Genomic DNA, 24,868 nt, shown 5'->3' on the forward strand with positions numbered 1-24,868 from the left:
TTACAGGCGCCCACCACCACACTCGGCTAATTTTTGTATTTTTATTAGAAATGGGATTTCACCATGTTGGCCAGGCTGGTCTCAGACTCCTGACCTCAGGTGATACATCTGCTTTGGCCTCCCAAAGTGCTGGGATTAGAGGCATGAGCCACTGCACGTGGCCGATATTGAAGAATTTTAGACCTTTCAAACTAAAGAGGTTTTAAAAAAAAGTCAAATCAGTGCCCTTGTTTTATTTCCCCCCCTTAATACTTCAAAGTAAAAATAATCATTTTAGAAAAACCTGGTATCATATGATTACTAGACTTTCTTTTTTTGGAGGCACACTCTGTCTCCCAGGCTGGAATGCAGTGGCATGATCTCAGCTCACGGTAACCTCTGCCTCCTGGGTTCAAGCAGTTCTTCTGCCTCAGCCTCCCGAGTAGCTGGGATTACAGGTGTGCGCCACCACAACGAGCTAATTTTTTTGTATTTATTGTAGAGATGGGGTTTCGCCACGTTGGCCAGGCTGGTCTCAAACTCCTGACCTCAAGTGGTCCTCCCGCCTTGGCCTCCTAAAGTGCTGTGCCTACAGGCGTGAGCCACCACCCCAGCCCCTAGACATTTCAATTATGTCTTTTCTACTCTCAAAAAAGTTTTAAGAAAAACTTGTATGGTTCTGTAAGTTATAGTATGTAAGAGGTTTACAGTTCCATATAGATTTTTGGATCAATTTTGAAAACGGAGTTGGAAATCTGATAGTCCCTGCACCAAATCCTTAGGCCACCTTGGGAGTGTTGCTGTTGTAAAGATACTATGTCTTTTGATCCATGAATGTGGGATTTTCCCCCCACTTATGTAGGTCTTCAGTTTCTTTCAACAGTGTTTTGGTTACAGGGTGCAAGTTTTACACATCTTTGGTTAAATTTGTTGCTAAATATTCTTTTTGATGCTGTTTTAAATGGAAATGTTTCCTTCATTTTTTCAGATTGTTCATTGCTTGTGTATGATGATGATACAGCTGACTTTTGTATATTGATCTTGTATCATGCACCTCTGCTGAGTTGATTGACTGATTGAAGACCTGGTTGCGCACCAAGAGATGGTTCTTCATGGAGTTGTATCTGATTCTGAGGTTCCTGCTTAGCAAAAGACAGGCTGGTAACAGGTGTCCTGACGTCCGCTGCCTCTTGGATTATTCATTTTGTGAAACAGACAGTGAGTGTTGGGAGAGGTCCCACATAACTAAGTGATTGTTGAGTAGGAGCTTCACACTGAATGAAACGGCCGCTTCCCAGATTTCTCCATCTTCTCTGTTTCGCAGTGTCCATGACACTGATCATAAAATGGTGAGGCCAGCAGTGAGCTCCAGAGACAAGTAGATCACAATATATTCATGGTTTCTTTTGAGTTTTGCCATGAGAGTGTGGCGCTGATTGGAATTCTGTGGGTTTACTAAGAGCTAGAAGTAAATTGGTCATCTAGCTTATGCTTTCTGAAAGGTTGGTCTTATGTCTTTGTTGGTCAGGATTTCAGATTTGTGTGTGTGTGTGATGTTTAAGTGACCATCAGAGCTTCTCGTTCCCTTTCAAGGCTTGTTTTAGTGAAGCCAAGCAGGGAGTTGGCGTTTGTTGCTCAGGGAGCTTGTGAACTCGGCCGGCGCTGGCTGGGGGCATGTGGAGCCTCCTGTGGGAGGGAGGCAGGTATTGCACAGTCCTGCGTTGTCTGTCCTTCCTGCAGCTTCTCCTGCTGTGTTATTGGGACTCATCTCCCTGTTGGCTTTTGCGTCACTTTCTCTAGTTTGATTTCATGCCTTTGTCCTCCTAATTTTCAGGTATTTCCCAGTTTCTGATCTACAGCTTCCTTTTTTTTTTTCATTATAGCTGTGTGTCTGTTTACTTTCAAACACAAATTGTTTTTGCCATTCCGCTGGATCTGGTGAGGAAGGGAAGGTTCTGGCAGGAGTTGGATGCCTTCTCTGAGGACTGAAGATTCTCCTGCCTTCCATAGTTGGCTTTTGTTCTTCAGCAAAGGAGTTTGATTCCTATCAGGGCAGGCGTTGTGGAAAGGGAAGAACGGTTGTGTGGAATCATTTCTTCTCGTTCTCATTCTGCATTCATCCACTTTGCACCTTCTTCTGCTAAATGGTATAAAGAGAACTGTTTAGGAACATTGATTTTGTTTCCTGTTTCATTTTTTCCTGTAGTAAAAAGAAACATTTGCATTGAAGAAGGAAGCCTGGTTTTCCTTCCAGCTCCTCCCCATGCTCACCTCAGTTCTGAAGTTTGCTTAGTTGCCTTTACTCCCTCGAGCCTTCTCTTTCACTTTAGATCAGAGAAAACAAACAAGTAGCACCCCACCCTTAAGAAACACCAAAAACAGGAAACAAATAACTGCACCTTCTCCGCCCTCAGCCCAAAAACACGAACAGGGCGGGTGTGTTCACTGGAAGGAGGCCAAGGTTAGGAGACTCGCCTGATCAGAGTGATAGGTGGCCTGTCCGCACCAGCTGGCCTTGGCATTGGGGGCTCCTGGCACCATTGTGGGAGTGGAATCCAATTGGTTGTGTCTTTTTTTTGACTGAGAACTAAAGTGAGATGAGGCTGGATCGTAGGTCTTTAGTGTTCCGTTTTAAGTCCTCTAGAGTTACATTGTACGGAGATTTTTAAGCCATAATAATAGCAGGTGCATATTCATGGTTTTTACATTTCCAGTTTCAAGACTGATCGTGGTGAAGAGTGTGGGCTCTGGAGCCAGCCTGGTTTCAAGTCTTGGCCCCACATTTAGTCAATGTGACCTTGACTAAATTTCTCACACCCCTGGGGCCTCAATTTTCTCATCTGCAAAGGGGAGATAATAATGATACCTACTCCGTGGGATCATTGTGAGGATAAAGTGAGTTGATAGTAGATAAAGCCATATGAAATTATCAATATTGGACTCTTTCCTTTTTGGACTTTTTTTTTTTTAAATAATTTGAGCTTTTTAAAAAATAATTTGTGTCTTCACTTACAGTTGTAAGAAATCCTTGAGAGCCCCTTGTACACTTTGGCCAGTCTCCTCCTCTCTTCCAGTGGTAACACATTGGAGAACTGTGCCCTTAATAGAACGTCACAGCCAGGATGTGGACACGGTATCACTGACCAGTCTTAACTCAGGTTGCCTGAGGTTTACTTGTACGTGTGTGTGAGAGAGACGGATTGATTGATCGGAGTTCTGTGCAGGTTTGCCCCTGGGGCTCCCGTCCCTGCCGTGTTGCTGTACGGAACAGTTCCACAACTGCGAGGATCTGCCCTTTGCCCTTTTCTAGCCACATTTGCCCTTCCAGCCCATCTCCCCACCCTGGTCCCTAACCCCTGGGAACCTCTAATTTGTCCTCCATTTAAAGAGTTTGTCATAAGAATGTCATATACCTGGAATCGTAGAATTGTGACCTTTTCGACTGGCCTTTTGCTCAGTGTAATGTTTGCTCTGTTTGCTGCGGAGTGGTCTGCGTGGTGTGGGTGGACGGCAGCTTAGTATCTGTCTACCCATTGTGAGAAACACACATTCACCCGTCCAAACCCAAAGAATGGACTTGGAGACACACAGAACAGCGGAAGCAAGACTTTCTTCTTTTTCTTTCTTTCTTTTTTTTTTTTAAAGACAGAGTTTTGCTCTTGTCACCTAGACTGGAGTGCAATGGCGTAATCTCGGCTCACCGCAACCTCCACCTCCTGGGTTCAAACGATTCTCCTGCCTCAGCCTCCCTAGTAGCTGGGATTACAGGCATGCACCACCATGCCTGGCTAATTTTGTATTTTTAGTAGAGACGGGGTTTCTCCATGTTGGTCAGGCTGGTCTCGAACTCCCAACCTCGTGATCCGCCTGCCTCAGCCTCCCAGAGTGCTGGGATTACAGGCATGAGCCACTGTGCCCGGCCAGGAAACAAGATTTTTAATGGCAGTCTTGCAAGATCGGGTGCCTGGTAGGCAGGCACACCCGCAGCAGTCACAGCAGGTAGCTTATCTCCCAGCACGCAAGTCACTCCCCCAGTTCCTCTTTGGTTGAGTACTGTGGAGTTGCAATCTTCCCGGAGGTCGCCTGAGTTTCATTATCCCCCTTATAAGGTTGTACCCCGTCCCCTTACCTGCGTATGTTTTTATTTCCCAGTACCGAAACTTTCTTCCCATTTGTGGGTTGACCCTCCTCTGCATTTTGTTCATTATTGTGGCCTTCCCGGTGCGTGAGCCGTGTGGTTTGTTCCCTCCGCAGGCTGGCCGCCAGTGCGCAGATTGATCACGCCTGGAAAATGGACCATTTAAAATGTTTTCTTACACCATCGAAGCACATCTGGGCTGATTCCAGTTTCTGGTGCTTATGAATAAAACAGCTATGAACAACTGAGTGGGGGTTATGGGACCATTTTTGACCTGTAGTAATGGTGGGCTCACATGGCTGAGTCGAGTTAGGTCAGGTGCTGAGTGCCTGCTGCTGCACGTTAGGTGTTTCTGCCTGAAAGCAGCAGGCACCATCTTGTCCTTTCGGGTTCACTCTGACCACACATCTCATACCTTCTCTGTGCATGTATTTGAAGTTACTGAAAAGGTGTGTATCAGGAAAGCCGCAGCTCTGCACTAGTCTCTTAAAACCCATCCGTGTGCTCCTGTACTCACTGGGTTTCGTGAAAGGAATGTACAGCCGCCGTTGTGTGGGAAGTAGGGAAAAGACAGACCTGACCCTGAGACAGGCTGGTGTGACTGCCGTTTGGAGCCCAGGCTAATGGTGCTGGTTAGTCAGCCAGTGTCGGGGGCAGATGCCCATCGTCAGTGGCTCCCCTGTGGACCCTCCCACTCAGCCTAACACGGGTGAAAATCATCGTTTGCATACGGTCATGATTGAAAAAGTGCTCTGGCTAACAGCGTTTTGAGACCAAGGCCATTGTAGGGACCAGTGTTTGCTAACATGGACTCCTGGGCTCTGCGGGTGTTGGGAAAGTGGCTCACGGGAGGGAGCTGAGGGGCCTGAGCTCACAGCTGTGAAACCAGAGTGGCCCTTGGTTGTCCGAAGGAGCAGGCGGTGTGGGGCAGCCACAGGCCTCATGGTTTTTCTTTGCTATCAGTTGGAATTAGTCAGTGTGGATAAAAAGAATTGCTCATCTTAGTGGACTGAAGACTATGGTTGGCAATTGTAGATCTCCTGATTGAAAAAAGTGATAATTGATGTGCCTTGATATAAAGAAAGAAAAAAAGAAAAAGTGATTAAAGTGGGAGTGAATTAAACATTCATAGAGTTGTGTAGGTCACAGTCTCCTAAAACTTGTGGTTCTCTTAGGAGAGAAAAGGGAGACTGTAAAAAAAAGTTAGCAATCTTGAACTTCCGTTCCTTTCCAAAAATAAGCGTCAGGTCTGCCCAGCTTCCTTCCCAGGGAGGCTGTCATTCTGTTTCGGACAGTGCTTGTGGCCGTGACTGTTTGTTGAGAGCCTGCATAAAGCAGCTGTCATGCAGCAAAGCGAGGGGAGAGCCGATGACGTTGGAAGAAGTGGGGTGCGATTGGGTCCGCGCGAATGTCGTGGTGTTACTTGACAGTTGTTTGGATATTTATTCTTAGACAGGGTCTCAGTGCCTTGCCCAGGTGGAGTGCAGTGGTGCCACCCTAACTGACTGCAGCCTTGGGCTTCTGCGCGGACGTGATCCTCCCACCTCGGCCTCTTAAAGTTCTAGGATTATAGGTTTGCCCTGGAACTCTTTCTTCTTATGTAAGTGTAACTTTTTACCCATTGATTGTATTAAATAATTTTCTTTCCCTATCCCTAATGTGGCAGCTAGCCCATTAAAGGAGTTGGTGAGAGTAAGGAGTCTAGAGTAGTAAGAGAAATTTAAAACCTTGCATTGCTCCACCATTTAGAGAGAACTGCCGTTAGTATTAAAAATATCTCCTGGTTTTTCTAACACAGAATGCGTATAGCAGACATCCTCAGCACCTGGGATTGTCATCTTGTCCTGTTGCCATTTCTATGGGTAGAAGCATCTCCCATTGTTTCACCTGGATTATGGTTTTGGTTGTGCCTGTGTGCCGACCCTCACCCCCACCTCCAGACATGGACGGGTGATGGTCCCATCCCTGACTCCCTGGTCCCATCGCCACACACTGACTCTTCCTGTCTCCATGCTCTCTGTCTGCACTCGGCCTCCACAGACCTGTTGATTTCTGAGTTGCTGTAGACATGAGCTGACAGTAAGAAGTGTCGCCTGGTGCTTTTCTGTTTGACAACATAGCTTGTTTATAGTTGTGGTGGTGGTTGTGATGTGAACATGTATTCTAAATGAAGTTTTTTTTCATACCTTAGAACATTTCTTTACTCGGGAGGCTGAGGTGGGAGGACCCCTTGGGCCCAGGAGGTCGAGGCTGCAGTGAGCTGTGTTTGTACCACTCCATCCCAGCCTGGCAACACAGGGAGACCCTGTCTCTTAAAAAAAAACAAACTGTGATGTTTATTCCAAATATTTTAGAGGCTCTGGATTGGTATTTTCTTCCAGAAATAATGGGATCAGTTACTGAGATTTTCTCTTAGTCAGAAAGAAAAGACCTTTAGACCAGAATTTTCTCTTCCCAACTTGCTTTTAATACCCTGCAGGACCCTAAGACAACAAAAACTTAGTTTTGTTTTACTTTACCTGATTTGGGCCCAGTTTTTTCATATATGTGAAACAGCAGTTGGATTAAAGCAGTAGTTCTCACTGGCGTGTTTTCCCCTTTTGCCGATATCATCTGGAGACATTTTTGGTTGCCAGGATTTGCTGGGTGGCCCTTCTGGCACCTAGGAGACCGACGCTGCTCAACCCCGTTGCGCACTGAACCCAGATGCCAGTGGCACTGAGCGTGCGAATTGTTTGACTCACGGCGCTTTGAGTACCCTCAGGACTCGGGTGGTCGATGCTGGGGTTCCTTGCTGGCTTCCTGCTGCTGATACTCTTCCCCTCTCTGAGCCGTTTTACAGACACCTCGTGGCACACTTGCTGCTCTCACTGAAACCAGGCTGCTTATTCACATTTATTTTTACTGATGGATTGATTGAGGCTGGAGTGCAGTGGTGTGAGTAGCTCTGGTCACAGGAACACGCCACCATGCCCGGCTAATTTTTTGGATTTTTTGTAGAGATGGGGACTCACTGTATTGCCTGGACTGGTCTCCAACTTCTGGGCTCAAGCAGTCCACCTGCCTCAGCCTCCTGAAGTGCTGGGATTACAGGCGTGAGTCCGCACACCCAGCACACATTTATTTTTAATGGTCCTTGAGGTTAATGGTAGCTTTGAACAATCCTGTCCAGGAGAGTAAGGAGGGAAAAACCTCACTCCATCTTTGCAAAACACACATGTCATGAGTGTTGCTCAGGAAACACGCGATTCTCTTGGATGCTAAGTGCAGAGCTGGGGAACCTGCACCAGCAAGCCCTGTCCTGGGAGCTGCCTTCAATCCTGTCTGTGCTTCCCTCCCTGGTTCTGCACACGGAAGTGTGTGGAGTTGGAGGAGAGCCTGATGCTTGGATGTTACTGAAGTAACACGGGTGTGGATTTTTTTTTTTCTTCCCCCATTTAGACTGGTTTGTTTTATTCTTGGAGCCCCCAGAGCTCTTCAGGGAGATTATATAGTTTTATTCAGCTCCTTTTTTTTTTTTTCTTTAAAGACGAGTCTTGCTCTGTCACACAGGCTGGAGTGCAATGGCGCGATCTTGGCTCACTGCAACCTTCGCCTCCCGGTTTCAAGTGATTCACCTGCCCTAGCCTCCCAAGTAGTTGGGGTTACAGGCACACACCACCACATCTGGCTAATTTTTGTATTTTCAGTAGAGAGGGGTTTTGCCCTGTTGGCCAGGCTGGTCTTGAACTCATGACCTCAAGTGATCCACCCACCTCAGCCTCCCAAAGTGCTGGGATTACAAGCGTGAGCCACCGTCCACAGCCTTATTCAGCTTTTTAAAAAATGGTACTGCAGTATAATCTTTCCTCTTAAAATACTCAGTGGAAATGAAAACCACCTTATCTTTTTTTGCACCTTTTGTATAGTTTACAACTTAATATGCTTCTTAAACTTAAAATTAACCTTTTAAGGTAGGGCACGGTGGCTCATGCCTGTAATCCCAACACTTGGGAGGCCGAGGTGAGCGGATCACCTGAGGTCAGGAGTTCAAGACCAGCCGGGCGTGGTGGTGGGTGCCTATAATCCCAGCTACTCGGGAGGCTGAAGCAAGAGAATCGCTTGAACCCTGGAGGGGAGGTGGAGGCTGCAGTAAGCTGAGATTGCACCACTGCACTTCAGCCTGGAGGACAAGAGTGAAACTGTCTCAAAAAAGAAAAAGCCTTTTAAAAAACTTACCTTATTGGTAATGTTTTGTTTATATGGCAAGACTACCCACTTGGTTTATTTGGTTTCTTATGTATAAAAAGCTCCAGAGTCTCTAAAATCTGGTTTTATGGTGATTTCACAATATTGTATCAGTGTCATTTGCTCTTTTTTTGTATTGGACTTTGGATTTACCTTTAAGTTGTTGTAATTGCTGCATTTTGATGTGAAAGTATTTGATGAATGACGGTAAGTTTTGGCCTTGGCACAGTGACTAGGAGCTGAGCAGTGGGTTATGGGAGAGGAAGGGAGATGGAATAAACCGTGTGAACCAAATGGAGGGAGACGAGAGCTATGAAAGAACTGAGGCTGAAATTATTATTGACGTGAGCTAATTTCACTCTCTTGTTTCAGAATATACTCAACCCTGCTCTGGGGCACACCTCCATTGGATTTAAAAGACAGTCCTCATCAGCACTGACTTTCAGCTATGGAATCGGTAAATATTCACTGCACTCTCTATCAGTTTATATTATTGTCATTGGTTTGGAAAAATAAGTATCAAAATAATGCATGAGTGTCCAGGCTGGTTTTCTTGGACTTGATAGAGTTTTGTCGAAATGTTTTGAATTTTGTTCTGGATTTCACTTAAGAGTGTTTTCAGAGTGGTAACAGGTGAGCTTTTTTGGATTAATGAATGGGATCCTTGGTGTCACAGTGAGAATAAATCTGCTGAAAAATTAAATAGGTTGTTAATAGCCTGTAAAAGTTTATTTCCTCTCGTCTTCCTTTAATTTTCTTCATCCTCAGATGGGCTGGAGATGACTGGTGACCACTCTCACTCCTCACAAGGTTGTGTGTTGTGTGCTCTGCGCATGTCATGTTAACTAACAGTTTGCATGAGGATTCTGTGTCCTGGGAGCTGTTCTGCTCTTGCTGGGATCCTGGTGGTCTCCCAGGTTGTATTTGGATGAGGATTCTGTGTCCTGGGAGCTGTTCTGCTCTTGCTGGGATCCTGGTGGTCTCCCAGGTTGTATTTGGATGAGGATTCTGTGTCCTGAGCTGTTCATGTTTTGCTGGGATCCCAGGTCTCCCCAGGTTGTATTTGGATGAGGACTCTGTGTCCTGGGAAGTGTTCTGCTCTTGTTGGATCCTGGTGGTCTCGCCAGGTTGTCCTGTGCTTCTGGGCATGGTGTTGCTGCGGAGCCCTCTAGATGCGATTCTGACTTTTCCTCGGAGCTGGAGACCAGTGTGTGTGGTGGGAGGTACGGAGTGGGAGCCTGGCTCGCCTGCCCTGACTCCTTGCCTCCTCCTGGGTGTGACAGGCATGTTTTTTGAGAGGAGGGGCAGCAGTCTCCATAAAGACTTTGGCCTTGGCTCTGACCAAGCACGTGGTGCTGTAGAGCAGAGTCCTCCCTCCTTCCGGAGACGCGTGGTGGCTGGCAGGCTATTTCCTCTGATACGTGGATTGTCAGCAGTTGAAGAGAAAACTTGGCTAATTTAAATTTTCATATTTTGACCAGGTGTGAGTCAGGGTTTTAAAGTGAACAGTCCAAAAATACATGATCTGTTTTGTGTTGTTACTCCTAGCAGACATGAAAGAACCTTTCCTGCAGCTTGTTTCGAGAGCTTCGCAGTTCGGTGTATCCGTCCTTTATCTCCGTCACCTAGAGTCAGGCCACTTTAAGATACACCTGACTGCTTTCTTTCATGTGACTGAATTCTTTCCTTGGAAATGGAGGTGAGGTTTGAAGGAAAGGGAATCATCTGAGATATCCCTGAAAATAGATCTAGAATTGTCTTCTCTTAATCTGCGGGATGGTTCGCAGTTAGAAGGAAGCCAGCCTGGGTAGTGGGCGTGTTTGTGGGTCCAGTGAGATGTTTTTGAAGATCTGGAGGTGGACTGAGCCCGGCTGTCATCAAAGGGGTGCCATGGAGGGGCCAAGTACACGGGAAAAGGGGGGCAGCGATGAGGGAGCACCCCACACCCCAGGGTCTGAGCTGTGCTTCCTCATGAAAAGGATACTGCTGACCTTAATGGATGACAAGGAAAAGCAAAATGCTGCATTTTCTTTCTTTTTAAAAAAAATTTTTTTTTTTTGTAGAGACAGAGTCTCGTTATGTTGTCCAGGCCTGTCTTGAACCCCTGCCCTCAAGCAGTCTTCCTGCCTTAGCCTCCCAAAGCGCTGGGATTACAGGTATGAGCCACCACACCTGGCCAAAATGCTGCTTACTAGTGTGAAAAATAAAATTATTAATAAACAATTAGTGGCCAGGCACGGTGGCTCACACCTGTAATCCCAGCTCTTTGAGATGTGAAGGTGGGTGAATCACTTGAGGCCAAGAGTTCAAGACCAGCCTGGCCAATATGGTGAAACCCCATTTCTATTAAAAATGTAGATATTAGCCGGATGTGGTGGTGAATGCCTGTAATCCCAGCTAGTTGGGTAGCTGAGGCAGGAGCATTGCTTGAACTGGGAGGTGGAGGTTTCACTGAGCCAAGATCACAGCACTGCACTCCAGCCTGGGCGACAGAGCAAGACTCTGTCTCTGGGGGGAAAAAAAAATTATCGATGGATTCAGAATACATGCTTCTCTGATTAAAGGGGAACAAGCTGTCAGCAACTCTGCTGACAGGACCTGGAATTGGCCTAAATGTGTGGCACTGTAGTGGATTGAGAAGAATAGATGTACTGCTGCTTAGGTTTGGTGACGTAGGAAATGTTGGCATTTTTGACCATGCCACAGTAATAATCTAAGGTGTTTCATGCCATTTGTCACTTTTGTGAACTATAAATACTCAGTATTGAATTTTGTCTTTTTTTGTCTGTGGTGATTAGATTGAATAAGATGAAGGCCCTTAGCATGAGGTCTGTTTTGGCCACCAGGGAGACTGCAGTGTTGCTACAGAGAGGCCCTCCTGAGCAGAGGTTGGGCGCAGTGTGACCATTGGCGCCGTGACCCACATGGGCATGGGAGGACCTCCTGAGGACCACGCTGAGACTTGTTCTCCATTGTTTGTTTTTTTTGTTTTTTTTTTTCTTGAGACGGAGTCTAGGTCTGTTGCTCAGGGCCTGGAGTGTAGTGGTGCCATCTCGGCTCACTGCAACTCCACCTTCCAGATTCAAGAGATTCTCTTGCCTCAGCCTCCTGAGTAGCTGGGATTACAGGTGCTTGCCACCATGACCAGCTAATTTCTGTATTTTTAGTAGAGATAGGGTTTCACTGTTGGCCAGACTGGTCTTGAATGCCTGTTTGCCATTGTTTTATCTGGCATTAAAATGTAGGGTTTAAAAAAGAGAATAGCTGGCCAGGTGCAGTGGCTCCCGCCTGTAATCCCAGCACTTTGGGAGGATGGGGTGGGTAGATCACTTGAGCTCAGGAGTGCAAGACCAGCCAGAGTAACATGACGAGACCCCCCGTCTCTACAAAAAATACAAAAATTAGCCAGGCATGGTGGCATGTGCCTGTGGTCCCAGCTACTTGGAGAGGCTGAGCGGGGAGGAAGGATCACTAGAGCCCAGGAGGTTGAGGCTGCAGTGAGCTATGATCGCACCACTGCACTCCAGCCTGGGCCACAGGGTGAGACTGTGTCTCAAATAAAGAAAGAAGAAGAATTTTCCAGGTTCTCTAACATTTTTCATTGGTATTTGTGTCATTCTTGTATTTCACGTTGATTACTTGAGGTGGAATGTGAGCAGTTTAGATGAGATCCACAGTCGCTTCTTCAGTACGTGGTGCTGTGCTCTTTTCTCCCGTCTGGGCATGACTTAGGGGCCCAGCTTGGATGGATTCTGGGCTGGTCCTGCCCTGAGATGGGGCCAGATGTGGCCGCAGTGACACAGGGTCCCGGACAGCCTGTGTGTGCTGGTCTGACTGGTGCTGGCTCTGTGGCCCTGGCCCCTCCCTTCCACTCTCCAAGCCTCAGTCTCCTACCCAGGACAGTGGTCATGGTCATACCTACTGTAAAGACTTCCTTAGAGATTAAATAACACTTTACAGAAATAAAACTATATGAAAATAGAGGCTTTAAAACAATTTGAGTTTGTAAATTGTTTTTCCAGTATAAAAGTCATTGAAGCTGACATCTTTCTTGGCAAAACAGAATGGTTAGTCCTCTCAGGCAGTGAGGCTGCGTGGCCCCCGATGACCCCAGCATGCGGTGTCCAGTGAGTGTGGCCTCGAGCGACAGCAGGCTGCTGACCCTAACAACATGTGGATGCTCCATTTATGGTTGCTGTGAAATGGGACTTTCGAATTACGTTTCCAAAACGTTGGGGGTTTGAAAGTGGTTTGTTAATGATAGCAGAGGCAGTGTTGTTCATATGAAAGGAGGCTTGAACTTAATGTTTTACATTTTTAATTGACATGTCTATTTAAGATGGAAAAGTAATCAAGTTCTGTCTTGCTGAAATGTTGAACTTGTAAGGCAGGTACGATCGTGCGCCTCAGTGTCCCCGAGTGCGCAGTCTGAGCAGCTGTGCCTACGGCTCGTGTCCTTGAGGGTGTGCAGGTCCATGGTGGTGGCTGGGCTGGAAGTCTGCTCAGCCAGAGCCGAGCCCCCTCTGCTTGCTGTTGGTGTGCTGGGGTCCCTGTCTGGGTGGCCAGGTTGGAGGTGGGGAGGGGCAGGGCTGCTGTCTTTGGTGCCACCCTCCTGCCTTCCCCCGATGTGGCCTTGAAAGCAGAGAGAGGCTCTTCCTGGGCAGGCTCCTCTGCACCCTAGGGCATGGTGGGGGTGCAGAGTCTCCCTGGCACCCTCACCCCCTGGGGTGCTCGTTGGCTGTGAGATGCCATTCCTGGTGCGCTCTCGCGGTTGTTCCTGCCGCGGAATGCCCTAGGCGTTCTTGGGGCTGCGTACGGCCACAGGGCTTGACTTGCAGACCTGTGAGAGATGTGTAGGTGCGGATGTGAGTTCATTTCCATTTTCAACTCAGGTTTTGCTAGGATTTAGAAACAGATAACACCATACTTCCATTATTATCAAAGACATATGCGTGATAATTATGCCAAGATAAATAACTGCATTGTTTAGTAGAATGAGTCTTTATTTTAGAGTTCTGAGGAATTATCTGTGGCTAGGCGTCTTTAAACTGCAATAACTTACAGAAGATGCAGTGTCATTTAAGTTAGACTTGTTCATGTGAAAAGGGCACTTGTGGCTGAGTGCCCCCCCCCCCCCCCCCCCCCTCCCCCCCCCCCCCCCCCCCCGCCAGGCTCTGGTTAATGGGCGGAGAGTCCCAGGGCCCGGGGGAGGGTTTGGAACTTTGGAGCTTCCCCCACCCCTGTCATCATGCAGAGGGTGTTGGGAGCTCTGGCTGTCAGCACGCTGTTTTCCCGCGTGTGTGCTTTTAGCTGGAATGTGTCTCTGGGTGTTGGGACCTCTGCTGACCTGTGACCTCTGCTGTCCTCTGACCTCTGCTGACCTGGGGGGCGTGGAGAGGTCCTGCTGGGGAATTGAGAATGGCTTTTCGTTTGTTGGTTATAATATTGCGGTTATTTTATTTCTTTTGTTAACTACGGTGATTCTCATGGGGCCAGTGTTTTATTTTTTAATACCATCAATTTTTACAGCTGGCTTAAGGGAGTTTTTTCCTCTATGTTTTTATATCTGAGGGTGAAAAACATTTTGCTTGTATCTAGCATAAGAGTACTCAGTAAGTTCTGTTTAAATTGAAGTGAACTTTATGGATGCAAAACCACCAACGTACCTTTTTCCTGTCCCGCTTGTTTCCATTCCCGAATGTAACTGGGTTCCTGTAGCAAATGGAGTACGGACTCTGCGTGTCTTCACACATGTCATTGTTACCAGAAGGCCCATTTACAACTGCTTAGATTTTGGTGGGAAGAAGATGAAGGTAGGAGGAAGGAGATGGAGGGTCCAGTGTGGCCTGAGCACCCCAGTGCCTGGCTGAGGGGGAGGCATGGGACCTGACAAGGAGACTCTGGGAGGCATCTTGGTTACTGGCCATTGGATTCCTCAAGTTCTGCTGAGAATTCTAGTCTCTTTTTCCCCACTCCAGAATAAGGATCTTAATTATTTATTTGTGTTGTCCATTGGGAAAAATGGTTTGGGATATGCTTACTGTCAACAAGGGGATAGTGGTGGGTTCCAAGTGTAAACTGGCTGGGCACCATGAGACTGTGTCTGTAATCCCAGCACTCTGGGAGGCTGAGGTGGGAGGAGCGCCTGAGATCGGGAGTTTAAGACCAGCCTGGGCAACGTGGCAAGACCCTGTCTCTCCAAAAAATACAAAAATTAGCCAGGCATGGTGTGCATGCCTGTCGTCCTAGCTACTCAGGAGGCTGAGGTGGGAGGATCGCTTGAGCTCGGGAGGCAGAGGTTGTAGTGAGCTATGATCACACCACTGCACTCCAGCTCTAGGTAACAGGAGGATTAGAAGAAAAAGAAAAAAGGAAGAAATGTAGACCCTCTCAACAGCAAGATGTGTAGTGCCTGGCCCAGCCAGGGCAGCCTGCTCCTCTTCAGGTGCAGTGAGATTTCCCGCCGCTTGTGTGCAGGGATTTTGAAGGCAGTGCTGGCTGCTGGCACAGGGCTGCAAGTTGGAAAAAGAAGTAGAGCAAAAAGGTCCCTGCGCCTCCGTGGTGGCACCAGCACGCACGAGAAGGGACGTGGTGGAGGGCACTGTTGTGGAGGCGTGGCCCTGGGTGTGGACAGCCAGCGTGGGACCCAAGCCCCTGTGCTGCTGCGGAAGGTCCTGCCTCCTGCCCTGGCCACCCCTCTCTCTGCAGGCGGCTTCAGGGTCCTGCCTCCTGCCCTGGCCGCCCCTCTGTCTGCAGGCAGCTTTCATGAAAGTGCGGGTGGAGGCCGGGCAGCCTGAACGTGTTGACTTTGGCAGCAGGAGCTGCCCGATTCTGCTTACTCTGTGGCCCAGTACATAAGGCTCTGTGTAGAACACGTGCTCACACACATGTGGTTTCCGTCTCGCCCTGGCCATGGTTGGCCACTCCCCACCCCCTTCCGTGAAGCTTCCCATGTTCTCAGAGGGCTCTCTGCCTGGGCATGGGAAAGAGGGAAATGAGAAGCGAGGGTTCTTTGTAAATCCAAGGATACTTTTATAGCTTTTGGTGTTTGTTGACATTTTGCTGCTAAATGGATGATTTGTTTATTAGGAAAAATAAAACTGGGATTCTTGTTCATATCTGATGGTGTCAGCACATCAGCAGGATAGCAGCTGCTTTAGGGACCTGCATGTGTCTGGAGGGCAGAACCAGAGCAGTAAGCAGAGGGCAGAGGGTAGCCTTTGTAGCCCGGGGCAGGTGTTTCCCCTCCGTGGCTCTGCAGGGTTCCTGACGGCTTCAGCTCTGCAGGGTGTCTTAGTCTGGTCCGAGGGCCGAGACTGTCACTCCCACCACCGGTGTCGGAGTCTTTTTCTGTTTATTCTCTCCATTTCCTGGGTACAGTCAGCCTTTGTTTAAAATTTATTATTGCTTGTTTTTTGTTAGTGGGAACAAAGTTTCTAAATATCGAATCCTGGTGGCTTACTAACTACAGCTTTTGGGGATGGGCGTGGCGATGATTTTATGAGGCTTTAGGTGACACTCAAAGGGCTGTACCCACTGGGTTGGCATCTGTGAGGTATCTGTTCCGTGTTAAATTCTGCCCTGTAGCTACAGCAAACCGTGTTTTAAATTTAGATTGAAATTAAGAAGTGAGCTGAAAGATGCCAGTTTAGATGTGATCAGATTTTGTTAAAGAAATTCTATAAAATGCCAGGATATTTTGGCCTAGTAGTACTGTATTCTAAACTTCAGTGTTATAATGGAAACTTTTAGGAACACAACAACCAGTATTCGTGTGTGTCTCTGTGTGTGTGTGTGTGTGTGTGTGTGTGTGCTGGTACAGACAGGATCTTGCTATGTTGCTCACACTGGCCTGGAACTCCTGGCCTTAAGCAGTCCTCCCTCCAGTGCCTCCCAAAGCTGTGTGATTACAGGCATGAGCCATGGCGCCCAGCCTTTCCTGCTCTTTTGAGAAGCTGGCTGTCTTATCTCCCTCACCCCTGTATGTTTTTATGCTGTGGGCAGGGCCGTGATGTGCACAAGACGACCCACGGGGAACCCTGGCTGCAACCCACGGAGAAAGAGTGGACTAAGGAAGGGGAACGCCTTCTCACCCCACCCCTGTTGATAGGTGGATCTTGAATAGAGTTGTGTTGGTGGCTGGGGGTGCTGGAGCCTGGGGGTGTTTGAGCTTTGTTGTAGCCCTCGTGATTTATTCTAACACCAGGACTTGGACTGAGTCCTGTGGAGATGGGCGGAATTGCTGCGGGAAGCTATCTTCAGGGTGTGAGCTCGTCTCATTTCCTCAAGTGGTCGGCTTCACCTAAAAAATCTGTTTTCTGCTCTTGAACGGGCTTGCTGGCCTGGGCCCCCAGCTTCCCTTGGCTGCTCTGACCTTTGTGCAGGTGGCTATTCTTAATGCTGTGCTGTGGCTGTGCTCTTTCGGTTTTGCTCCCAGAGGCAGGGTTGGGGCCGCCTTCCCTGTATTCGTCCTGCTTTTAGAAACTGCACTCCACAGCGGCCTGTTCACTTGTATTTCCCGGTAACTCCTAAGGTCTGTGGGAGGCACGTGCTGTGCTAGATACCTTCACTTATGTCCTCTTCTTTTCCTACAGAATCCCAGAAAATTGCATTTTCCTTATTTTTATTACAAGCGGCATCTAGGTCTCAAAAGATGTTTAGGAAGTAGGGTTTGAATTCAGGATTCCACGGCTGATCAGTGAAGTGAGTGAGTGAGTGAGTGAGTGAGTGCAGGGGTCCTGCTCCACCATGCTGAGGCCAGAGGTGAATGTATTGGTGCTGGACTCTAGGGAGGGTGGCAGGGGGTGCGAGGAGGGGCTACTGTAGCCGTGGGCACGGCTGGGGCGTCTTTAATGCTCATACCGAGGGTCTGACTGTACGTGGGGCAGTGCGCATGCTCATCAGCCTGGGCACCGGCTGTTACGCTCCTTCCAGATGTAGCGGGCCTGCGGCGTGCCCGAGCAGGGTGAGGGAATCTGGGCCCCATTTGCCACCGTGCTCGGGGTCAAGGTGAGGCCGTTTCTAACGGCCTGTGTACCTGTCATCCTCTTCCTCCTCTGCCCAGGCAACTGGGTGCTGCTGCTGGCCTTTCTGTGCATCAAACCTGGTGGTTTTGCCAGCTTCATGCCTCTTTGTCCTGGTCACCATGTCTGTGGTAGCTCAAGGCTACCACTTCTCTAGAGTGGAGAACTGGGCGCCGGAGGGAACAGCGTTGGTGTGAGCCCTCTTGGAGTTTGTTGGCCAAGTATCTATGTGCATCCAGTGCTTGCCAAACAGTGTAGCCTTCTGGGGCCATGCGCAAGTCCTTCAGGCTGTCTTGGCCTCTCTTTCCCTGGCCAGTGGTCACACATGTGCAGTGGCTTCCCGTTTGAGTCTGGGACCAGCTTGAGGGCAGGGGCAGTGCCACTGCATGGCAGCTGTGGCTGGGGAGTGACCGTAGTGATTTTCCACACTTCGCTATAATATAGATAGAGACAGCGTATCGCCAGTCTTGAGTTCAAGACAAGACTCAGGCTGGTCTTGAACTCTTGGACTCAAGCAATCCGCCTGCCTTGGCCTCCCAAAGTGCTTGGATTGCAGGTGTGAGCCACTTTGCCCGGCCCAGAAGGAGTTAGTTTCTTAGGTGTGTGCGGCTGTCGTGCAACAGTCCTGATGAGGTGGACGTGGTTCCTTTTTGGCTCGGGGCAGGGGCCTTGCTGGCAGGAAACGCTGGGAAGGGCCTGGGAAGGCAGCTCGGTGTCGCTGAGTCTTCCAGGTTTTATCTCATTGTCTCTTTCTTTAAAGCTCTGGCCATATCATCTATTAGTCTTTGCCTTTTAATTTTTTTTCTTTTTTCCCCCATGTTCCTTATATGAAAATACGAGTCTTTTTCTGTCAGTCCTCTTCAGTCGTTTCCTTAAGATGCTGATGTTCCTTGTGTGCCTTCTTAGGTCGTTCTTTTCTGTCTGCGTGTTTTCTTTTTCTTTTTGAGATGGAGTTTCACTCTTGTTGCCCAGGCTGGAGTGCAGTGGTACATTTCAGTTCACTGCATCCTCCACCTCCTGGGTTCAAGGGATTCTCCAGCCTCAGCCTTCCGAGTCTGTGGGATTATAGGCGCCTGCCACCATGCCCGGCTAATTTTTTGTGTTTTTAGTAGAGACAGGGTTTCACCATGTTGACCAGGCTGGTCTCGAACTCTTGACCTCAGGTGATCTGTGCCCCCCTCCCTTGGCCTCCCAGAGTGCTGGGGTTATGGGCGTGAGCCACCGGGCCCGGCCTGATGTTCTTAATGTTGCTGATTTGTCTCCTGTTCCCTTTTCCTTTTCCTCTTCCGTATTCCACAGCTGTCCTTTCTGCTGCCTCCGGGAGGGGACCCTGTCCTGGACACAAGGCTTTGTCCTGTGCTGTGGGTCATGCGTGGTGGGATCACTTATCAGCGCGAGGGAGGCACTGAAGTCCATCTTCTTCTTCAGAAGTCTGTCCTCCTTCCTTCCTCCAGACAGACACTGGCATCGGAGTCCTCGTTAACTAAAACCCTGTGTCTGATCTGCTGCCCTGTGCTTTCCTTGTCTCTTTTCTGTACCCACCCAGACCATAAGCACTGGGAGAGCACATCTGTCTTCCTCGCTGCAGCCTGTCTGCATGCTGACACCAGGCATGGCCAGCGAACATGTCTTGTCACGGTGCATGGTGGCTCCTTTGCCCATGCGTCCTCCTCAGCAGCTGCTGCTTCTCCTCTAGGACTGACTGCAGCTCTCAGAGCACGCTGGCTGGTGTTTTGTAGCCCTCAGGAGCATGGCCGAGGCCGTGCTCTGGGTTTCCCATGCCCTTTGTGACCTGGCGGTGAGGGTCTGTGTTTCTGTCAGTGTTGTTGGCCTGAGACATGTCTGTCCTGGAGACCAGCATGTGTGGGCGCCAGCTCTCAGAGAGTCCCTTGCTCACAGTACCAAACCCCTTGCTGTATTTTTATTATTAAGAAGTAGAAAACAAAGGGCATAACCAGACTTAGGACTTCGGTGATTTTTCTGGCTGAAGTTTTTTTTTTTTTTTTTTTTTGAGACGGAGTCTCACTCTGTCGCCCAGGCTGGAGTGCAGTTACGTGATCTTGGCTCACTGCAACCTCTGCCTTCGGGGTTCAAGCAATTCTGCTGCCTCAGCCTCCCGAGTAGCCAAGATTGCAGGCACGTGCCACCATGCCCAGTAAGTTTTTGTATTTTTAGTAGGGACGGGGCTTTACTGTGTTGGCCAGACTGTTCTTGAACTCCTGACGTCAGGTGATTGCCCGCTTTGACCTCCCAAAGTGCTGGGATTGTTCTTGCTGGAGCTTTGCTGGAAATACCATGTTGGCCAGACTGTTCTCGAACTCCTGACCTCAGGTGATCCGCCCACGTTGGCCTCCCAAAGTGCTGGGATTGTTCTTGCTGGAGCTTTGCTGGAGGTGAGTTGGGATTGACTGCAGTGCGTCCTTTGTGAGGAGTGCTGGGGGAAGATGTGAGGGATTTGAGCCCTGAGCACCAGGGTCTGGCTGGAAGGAAGAGCTTCGTGGACAGGCCTTGAGGACACTTTGGTGCATTTTGTGAATTGTCCCTGTGAGAACATGCCTTACCTGCAGCAGTCAGGAAGGCCGATAGGAAAGTTACCTGTGAAGGTGGCACGGTGGCTCAGGCCTATAATCCTAGCACTTTGTGAGTCTGAGGCGAGAGGATTGCTGCAACCCAGGAGTTCGAGACCAGCCTGGACAACATAGTGAGAACCCTGTCTCTACCAAAAAAAATAAATGAACCAGGTGTGGTGGCACGTGCCTGTAGTCACAGCTAATTGGGGAAGCTGAGGTGGGAGGATCGCCTGAGCCCAGGAGGTCGAGGCTACAGTGAGCGAAGATCATACCACTGCACTCCTGCCTGTGTGACAGAGCCAGAACTTGTCTCAAAAATAAGCCTGTGTGACTGGAGGAGCTGTTTTGCAAATATGCCCTACAGAATACAGTCATGCCCCACGTAACAGCATTTTGTTCCACAACAGACCGCATACGTGGTACCTCCTTCCATAAGATTTTTTTTTTATTTATTTATTTTGAGACAGAGTCTTGCTCTGTCGCCCAGGCTGGAGTGCAGTGGCGTGATCTCCACTCACTGCAGCCTTGACCCCACCGTGACACCAGCTTAACTGGTGCGGGCCATTGTCCTGTGAGAGAGTGTGACAGGGTGTCGGGCTGTGGTGTGGGCCATGGCCCTGGCGGAATGGGAGAGGAGAAGTTGTTAGATGTTTCTTTTTGGAAGTCTGATTTCAGTTTTATTTAAAACTACACACTACATTTATGGTGGTCTGTGGACATGATGTTTGTCCACGGGTTCACTGTACTGTAAAGGAAGGATCGTCAACCACAAGTCAACAGTGTGATTTACGATGATTCTTTTATTGTGTGGTACATTCAGCCTCCAAGTGGCGTTTGGATCCATGATGCCTTCATCCTCAGGATGTCTTCTGGAGGCAGGCATGGCTGAGCACGTGGTCGCCTGTGCCTGTCCCTCCCTGTTCTCCAGGCTTCACCTCTGTGCACTCGTAGGAAGGTTGAACGTCCAGAGTTTCTCGCCCTCAGGATCCATAGTTGTGACCGCGTCTGTCTTCTCGTGACCCAGGCGTTAGCCTGATAGGGTGCTGGTAACTTTGCCAGTCAACAGTGTTTTCAGAGGCAGCTTTTCCTTCTCTTCCCTTTACCCCATACCCTTCCAACTGATGGCTCATTTTCTGGAGGACACTAGAATAACAAGATAGTGTTTTGTGGCTATTAATCCTTTAAAAGCAGAGGACATTTTTTCCTAGCAGGAGGCATAATAGGGTTGTGCCTTTTCAATGTTTTCAGTGAAGGCCATTTTTTTCATGCCTTCTGATTCCAAAAATGTGTTCCTTCCTGCACTTCCATTTTCCTTAGTTACACAGATGTTGATGTTCTCAGAGTCTTTGCTGGTGATGTAGTGCCTTGGTGAGGGTGGGTAAGAGACTAGAATGGGGCTCCACAGTAGCCCAAACTGGGCTTCCCCTCTCAGCCCCATGCTGCCTGAGGCTGGTGGGTCGAGCCACCTGTGGGCTGTGCCCATGACTATCTGTTGGTGCTGAGAGGACTCCTGGTTCTTCACCAACATGTGCCTGGCTAGCAGCTCACGTGGTGCGTTGGCTCGGAGAGCTTCTTGTAGTTTGGAATTGTGGAACATGGAAGTTTGCCATGTTCTGAGTCTCTTGCATTCTTTCACCCTATTTTAGTTTTATAATCTTGCTACTTTTTGTGCCCTATAACATAAAGGTATGTTTTTGTTTTGCTTTTTTGAGACAAGTCTTGCTCTGTTGACCAGGCTGGAGTGCAGTCATGGCTCACTGCAGCCTCAACTCTTGGGCTGAAACGATGCCCCTTCCTCAGCCTTCCCCGTAGCTGGGACTCCAGACGCATGTCCCCACACCTGCCTAATTTTTTTATTTTTATTTTTTTAGAGGTGAGCTTGCACCGTTGCCCAGATTGGCCTCCAATTTTTGGGCTCAAGTCGTCTTCCTGCCTCAGCCTCTTGAGTAGCTGTGATTAAAGGCACGTGCTGTCGTGCTCACCTCAAGAAGCGTTTTGAAACCCCTTCTCTGGGAGCCAGTAGGGCTCCAGTCTCTGTCTGTTTGGGGGAGTCCTTTTTTTTTTTTTTTAAGCCGCTGCTGTTGCCCGGTCGTATTTGAGCATGTGTCCAGTTGCTTTATCTGTGGGCTTCCCAGGGGTGCCCTTCCAGAGCATGGGGCCTCGCTTACCATCAGCTTCCTCGGGACTTGGGTTCCCTGCTCTGCCCTCACCTGCGTGTGCTCTGCTGCTCCCTGTCCTCAGACGAGATCCGGACGGATGAGCTTCTCCATGATCTTCCACGCGGTGCTGGTGCCGGTCAGGAGGGGAGCAGGCCGCACAGGATTGCTCACAGCATCGGCGTGGCTGGTGTCAGTGGGTGCTCATCAGATGCTTCCTGTCTGTGCCCGTCAAGCAGAAGAGAGGGAGGGGATGGGGCCCTAGAGAGTGCGGGGTCTACCTGCTGACAGGAAGTCTCTCCGTGGTGTTTTACCTGAAAGCGCGAGGACACGCCACGCTGAGTGGTTGATGACGTGTCCGTGCGCAGTGATGACAGCAGCATTCCAGGTCACCCGCCACCACGCAGCTGAGCGACGTTGGTGGTGTTGGGCACCTCCTGGGGCAGTGCCTACATGGAGCCTGGTGTTCGATGGTGGTACTGAGGGGACTGGCCGTCCTCTAGAGCTGGAGCCCAGGCGGAAAGGAGGTCTCCACTGAAGGGCTGGGGTGCCCTGCTTTGTCGGGAGCAGCGCAGTGCTGGCCCTAATTGGGCTCCTTCCCCGGGGAGAGCCTGGAGGGTCTGCAGGCCCCACCTCGCCCATCTCATCCTGCGGTGCTGCCCCCCCCCACCTCATTCCGCAGAGCTCCCACCTCACCTCACCCCACAGAGACCCCCTGTCTCACCCGGCAGAGCCCCCGTCCCCTCTCCTAACCTCACAGAGCCACCTCCTCACCTCCTCCCGCGTAGCCACCCCCTTTACCTGACCCCGTAGTGCTCCCCCTCACAGTTCACTCAAGGCTTGAACTCCCAGACTTAACCAATCCTCCCACCTCAGCCTCCCGAGTAGCTGGGACTCCACTGGCGTGCACCACCATACCCAGCCAATTTTTAAATGTTTTTCTAGAGGCCGGGTCTCCCTATCATTCCCAGGATGCTCTTAAACTCTTGGAGTCAAGCGATCTTCCCGCCCTGGTTTCCTCATGTGTTCAGTACAGGCTGAGCCACTGCCTAAATTTAAATTGATGTACCTGCTAATTTAAATAAGCGCTCAGTCCCAGATACCTTATTGTGGCTTGCTAAGGTTAGGAGTTCCTGTTAACTGTACATTAATATCACTGAGACAAGTCTCATTCTTTCTAGAAAGAACTAGTGTAAGTAAAGTGTAGGCACCCAGATATAATTGGCTCCACATTTCGCCTGCCTTTGTTGGAAGGGCTGTCCTTTGATGCAGTGAACTGTAGGTCCTCGTCTTTACTCTGAAAGTCACACGGATTCGTGGCCTTATGGAAAATCAGGTTTCCATTAAAGAGGCCCGTGGACAGAGACCAAAACTCGGTGGAGTCTCCTGGGGCCGCCGCGAGAGATCCCCACAGACCAGCAGCTCCAGCAGCAAGGATTGTTCTCCCACAGCTCTGAGACCAGCTGTCTGCAGGGCCGGTTCCTTCTGGGGTGCTGTTGGTGGGGGTGGGGGGCATCTGCTCCAGGCCCCTCTCCAGGTTCTGGGGAATGGGGGCAGTCTCTGGTGTGCCCGGACTTGTGGGCGCATCACCACGATCTCTGCCTCCATCTTCACACAGCGTTCTCCCTGCGTGCACATCCCGGTGTCCACACCCGCCCTTTCTAGAAGGAAACTAGTCCTGTGGGGTGAGGGCCCACCCTGGTGATCTCACCTTGATCGTCGGCAAAGACCCTGTTTCCCAGGAAGGCCATCGTCTGTGTTGTTGGGGGGCTAGAACTTCAACATATCATTTTTGAGGGACACATTTCAACTCATAACACCAGTAAATAAAGTATAGAGAAGAAAGTAAAAATCAAGTGTAATCCTACCACCCAAGATAAAACATCTAAATCTACAATGTGGAATATATTACATACTTTTTACCAAAAAAGGATTACTCTGTATATAAAATTTCATATTCTGCATTTTAAAGCTTGGCATTAATTTCCCATTATCCCAACATCATATTTAGTGGCTGCATAATCAAGAGACGAGTTTAATGTCAGACGCAGTGGCTCATGCTGTAATCCCAGCACTTTGGGAGGCCAAGGAGGGCGGATCACGAGGTCAGGTGTTCGAGACCAGCCTGGCTAACATGCTGAACCCCCGTCTCTACTGAAAATACAAATGTTAGCCAGGTGTGGTGGCAGCCGTCTTGGGAGGCTGAGGCAGGAGAATTGATTGAACTCGGGAGACGGAGGTTGCAGTGAGTCAAGATCGAGCCATTGCACTCCAGCCTGAGTGACAGAGCAAGACTCGGTCTGGGGAGGGGGAGGGCGTGGGGGAAAGAGAGAAATGTATAATGTTACTGAGAGGCCGGGTGCGGTGGCTCACGCCTGTAATCCCAGCACTTTGGGAGGCTGAGGCGGGCGGATCACGAGGTCAGGAGATCGAGACCATCCTGGCTAATGTGGTGAAACCCCGTTTCTACTAAAAAATACAAAAAAATTAGCCAGGCGTGGTGACGGGCGCCTGTAGTCCCAGCTACTCGGGAGGCTGAGGCAGGAGAATGACCTGAACCCAGGAGGCAGAGGTTGGAGTGAGCTGAGATTGCGCCACTGCACTCCAGCCTGGGCGACAGAGCCAGACTGTGTCTCAAAAAATAATAATAATAATGTTACTGAGAAAACTTGAGGGCCAGCGTGTTGTGGATTTGTCCACCCGCATACGGTGCCTCCTTTTCCGTCTTGGTCTTAGGTGCCATGCCAGGCAGCACCGGGGTGGACGGGGGATGTG

The 24,868-nt window shown here is 49.4% G+C and overlaps 1 protein-coding gene across 10 annotated transcripts in view; it reads left to right on the top strand.

The window, feature by feature from the left end:
* ANKRD11 (ankyrin repeat domain 11) overlaps positions 1 to 24,868 on the top strand; it is a 249,941-nt gene that overhangs the window by 65,017 nt on the left and 160,056 nt on the right. For 8 of the 10 annotated variants that reach the window (XM_021932297.2, XM_021932298.2, XM_021932295.2 and 5 more), the window contains exon 2: positions 8,717 to 8,801. The gene's annotated coding sequence lies outside the window, so the exon portion shown is untranslated. Of the gene's footprint in view, positions 1 to 3,807; positions 5,718 to 8,716; positions 8,802 to 24,868 lie in introns of those variants that run through there. The other 2 variants (XM_017953684.3, XM_031658028.1) reach the window with 1 other exon arrangement.

This window comes from Papio anubis, chromosome 18 (assembly GCF_008728515.1).
Source record: "Papio anubis isolate 15944 chromosome 18, Panubis1.0, whole genome shotgun sequence".
Taxonomy (NCBI): domain Eukaryota; kingdom Metazoa; phylum Chordata; class Mammalia; order Primates; family Cercopithecidae; genus Papio; species Papio anubis.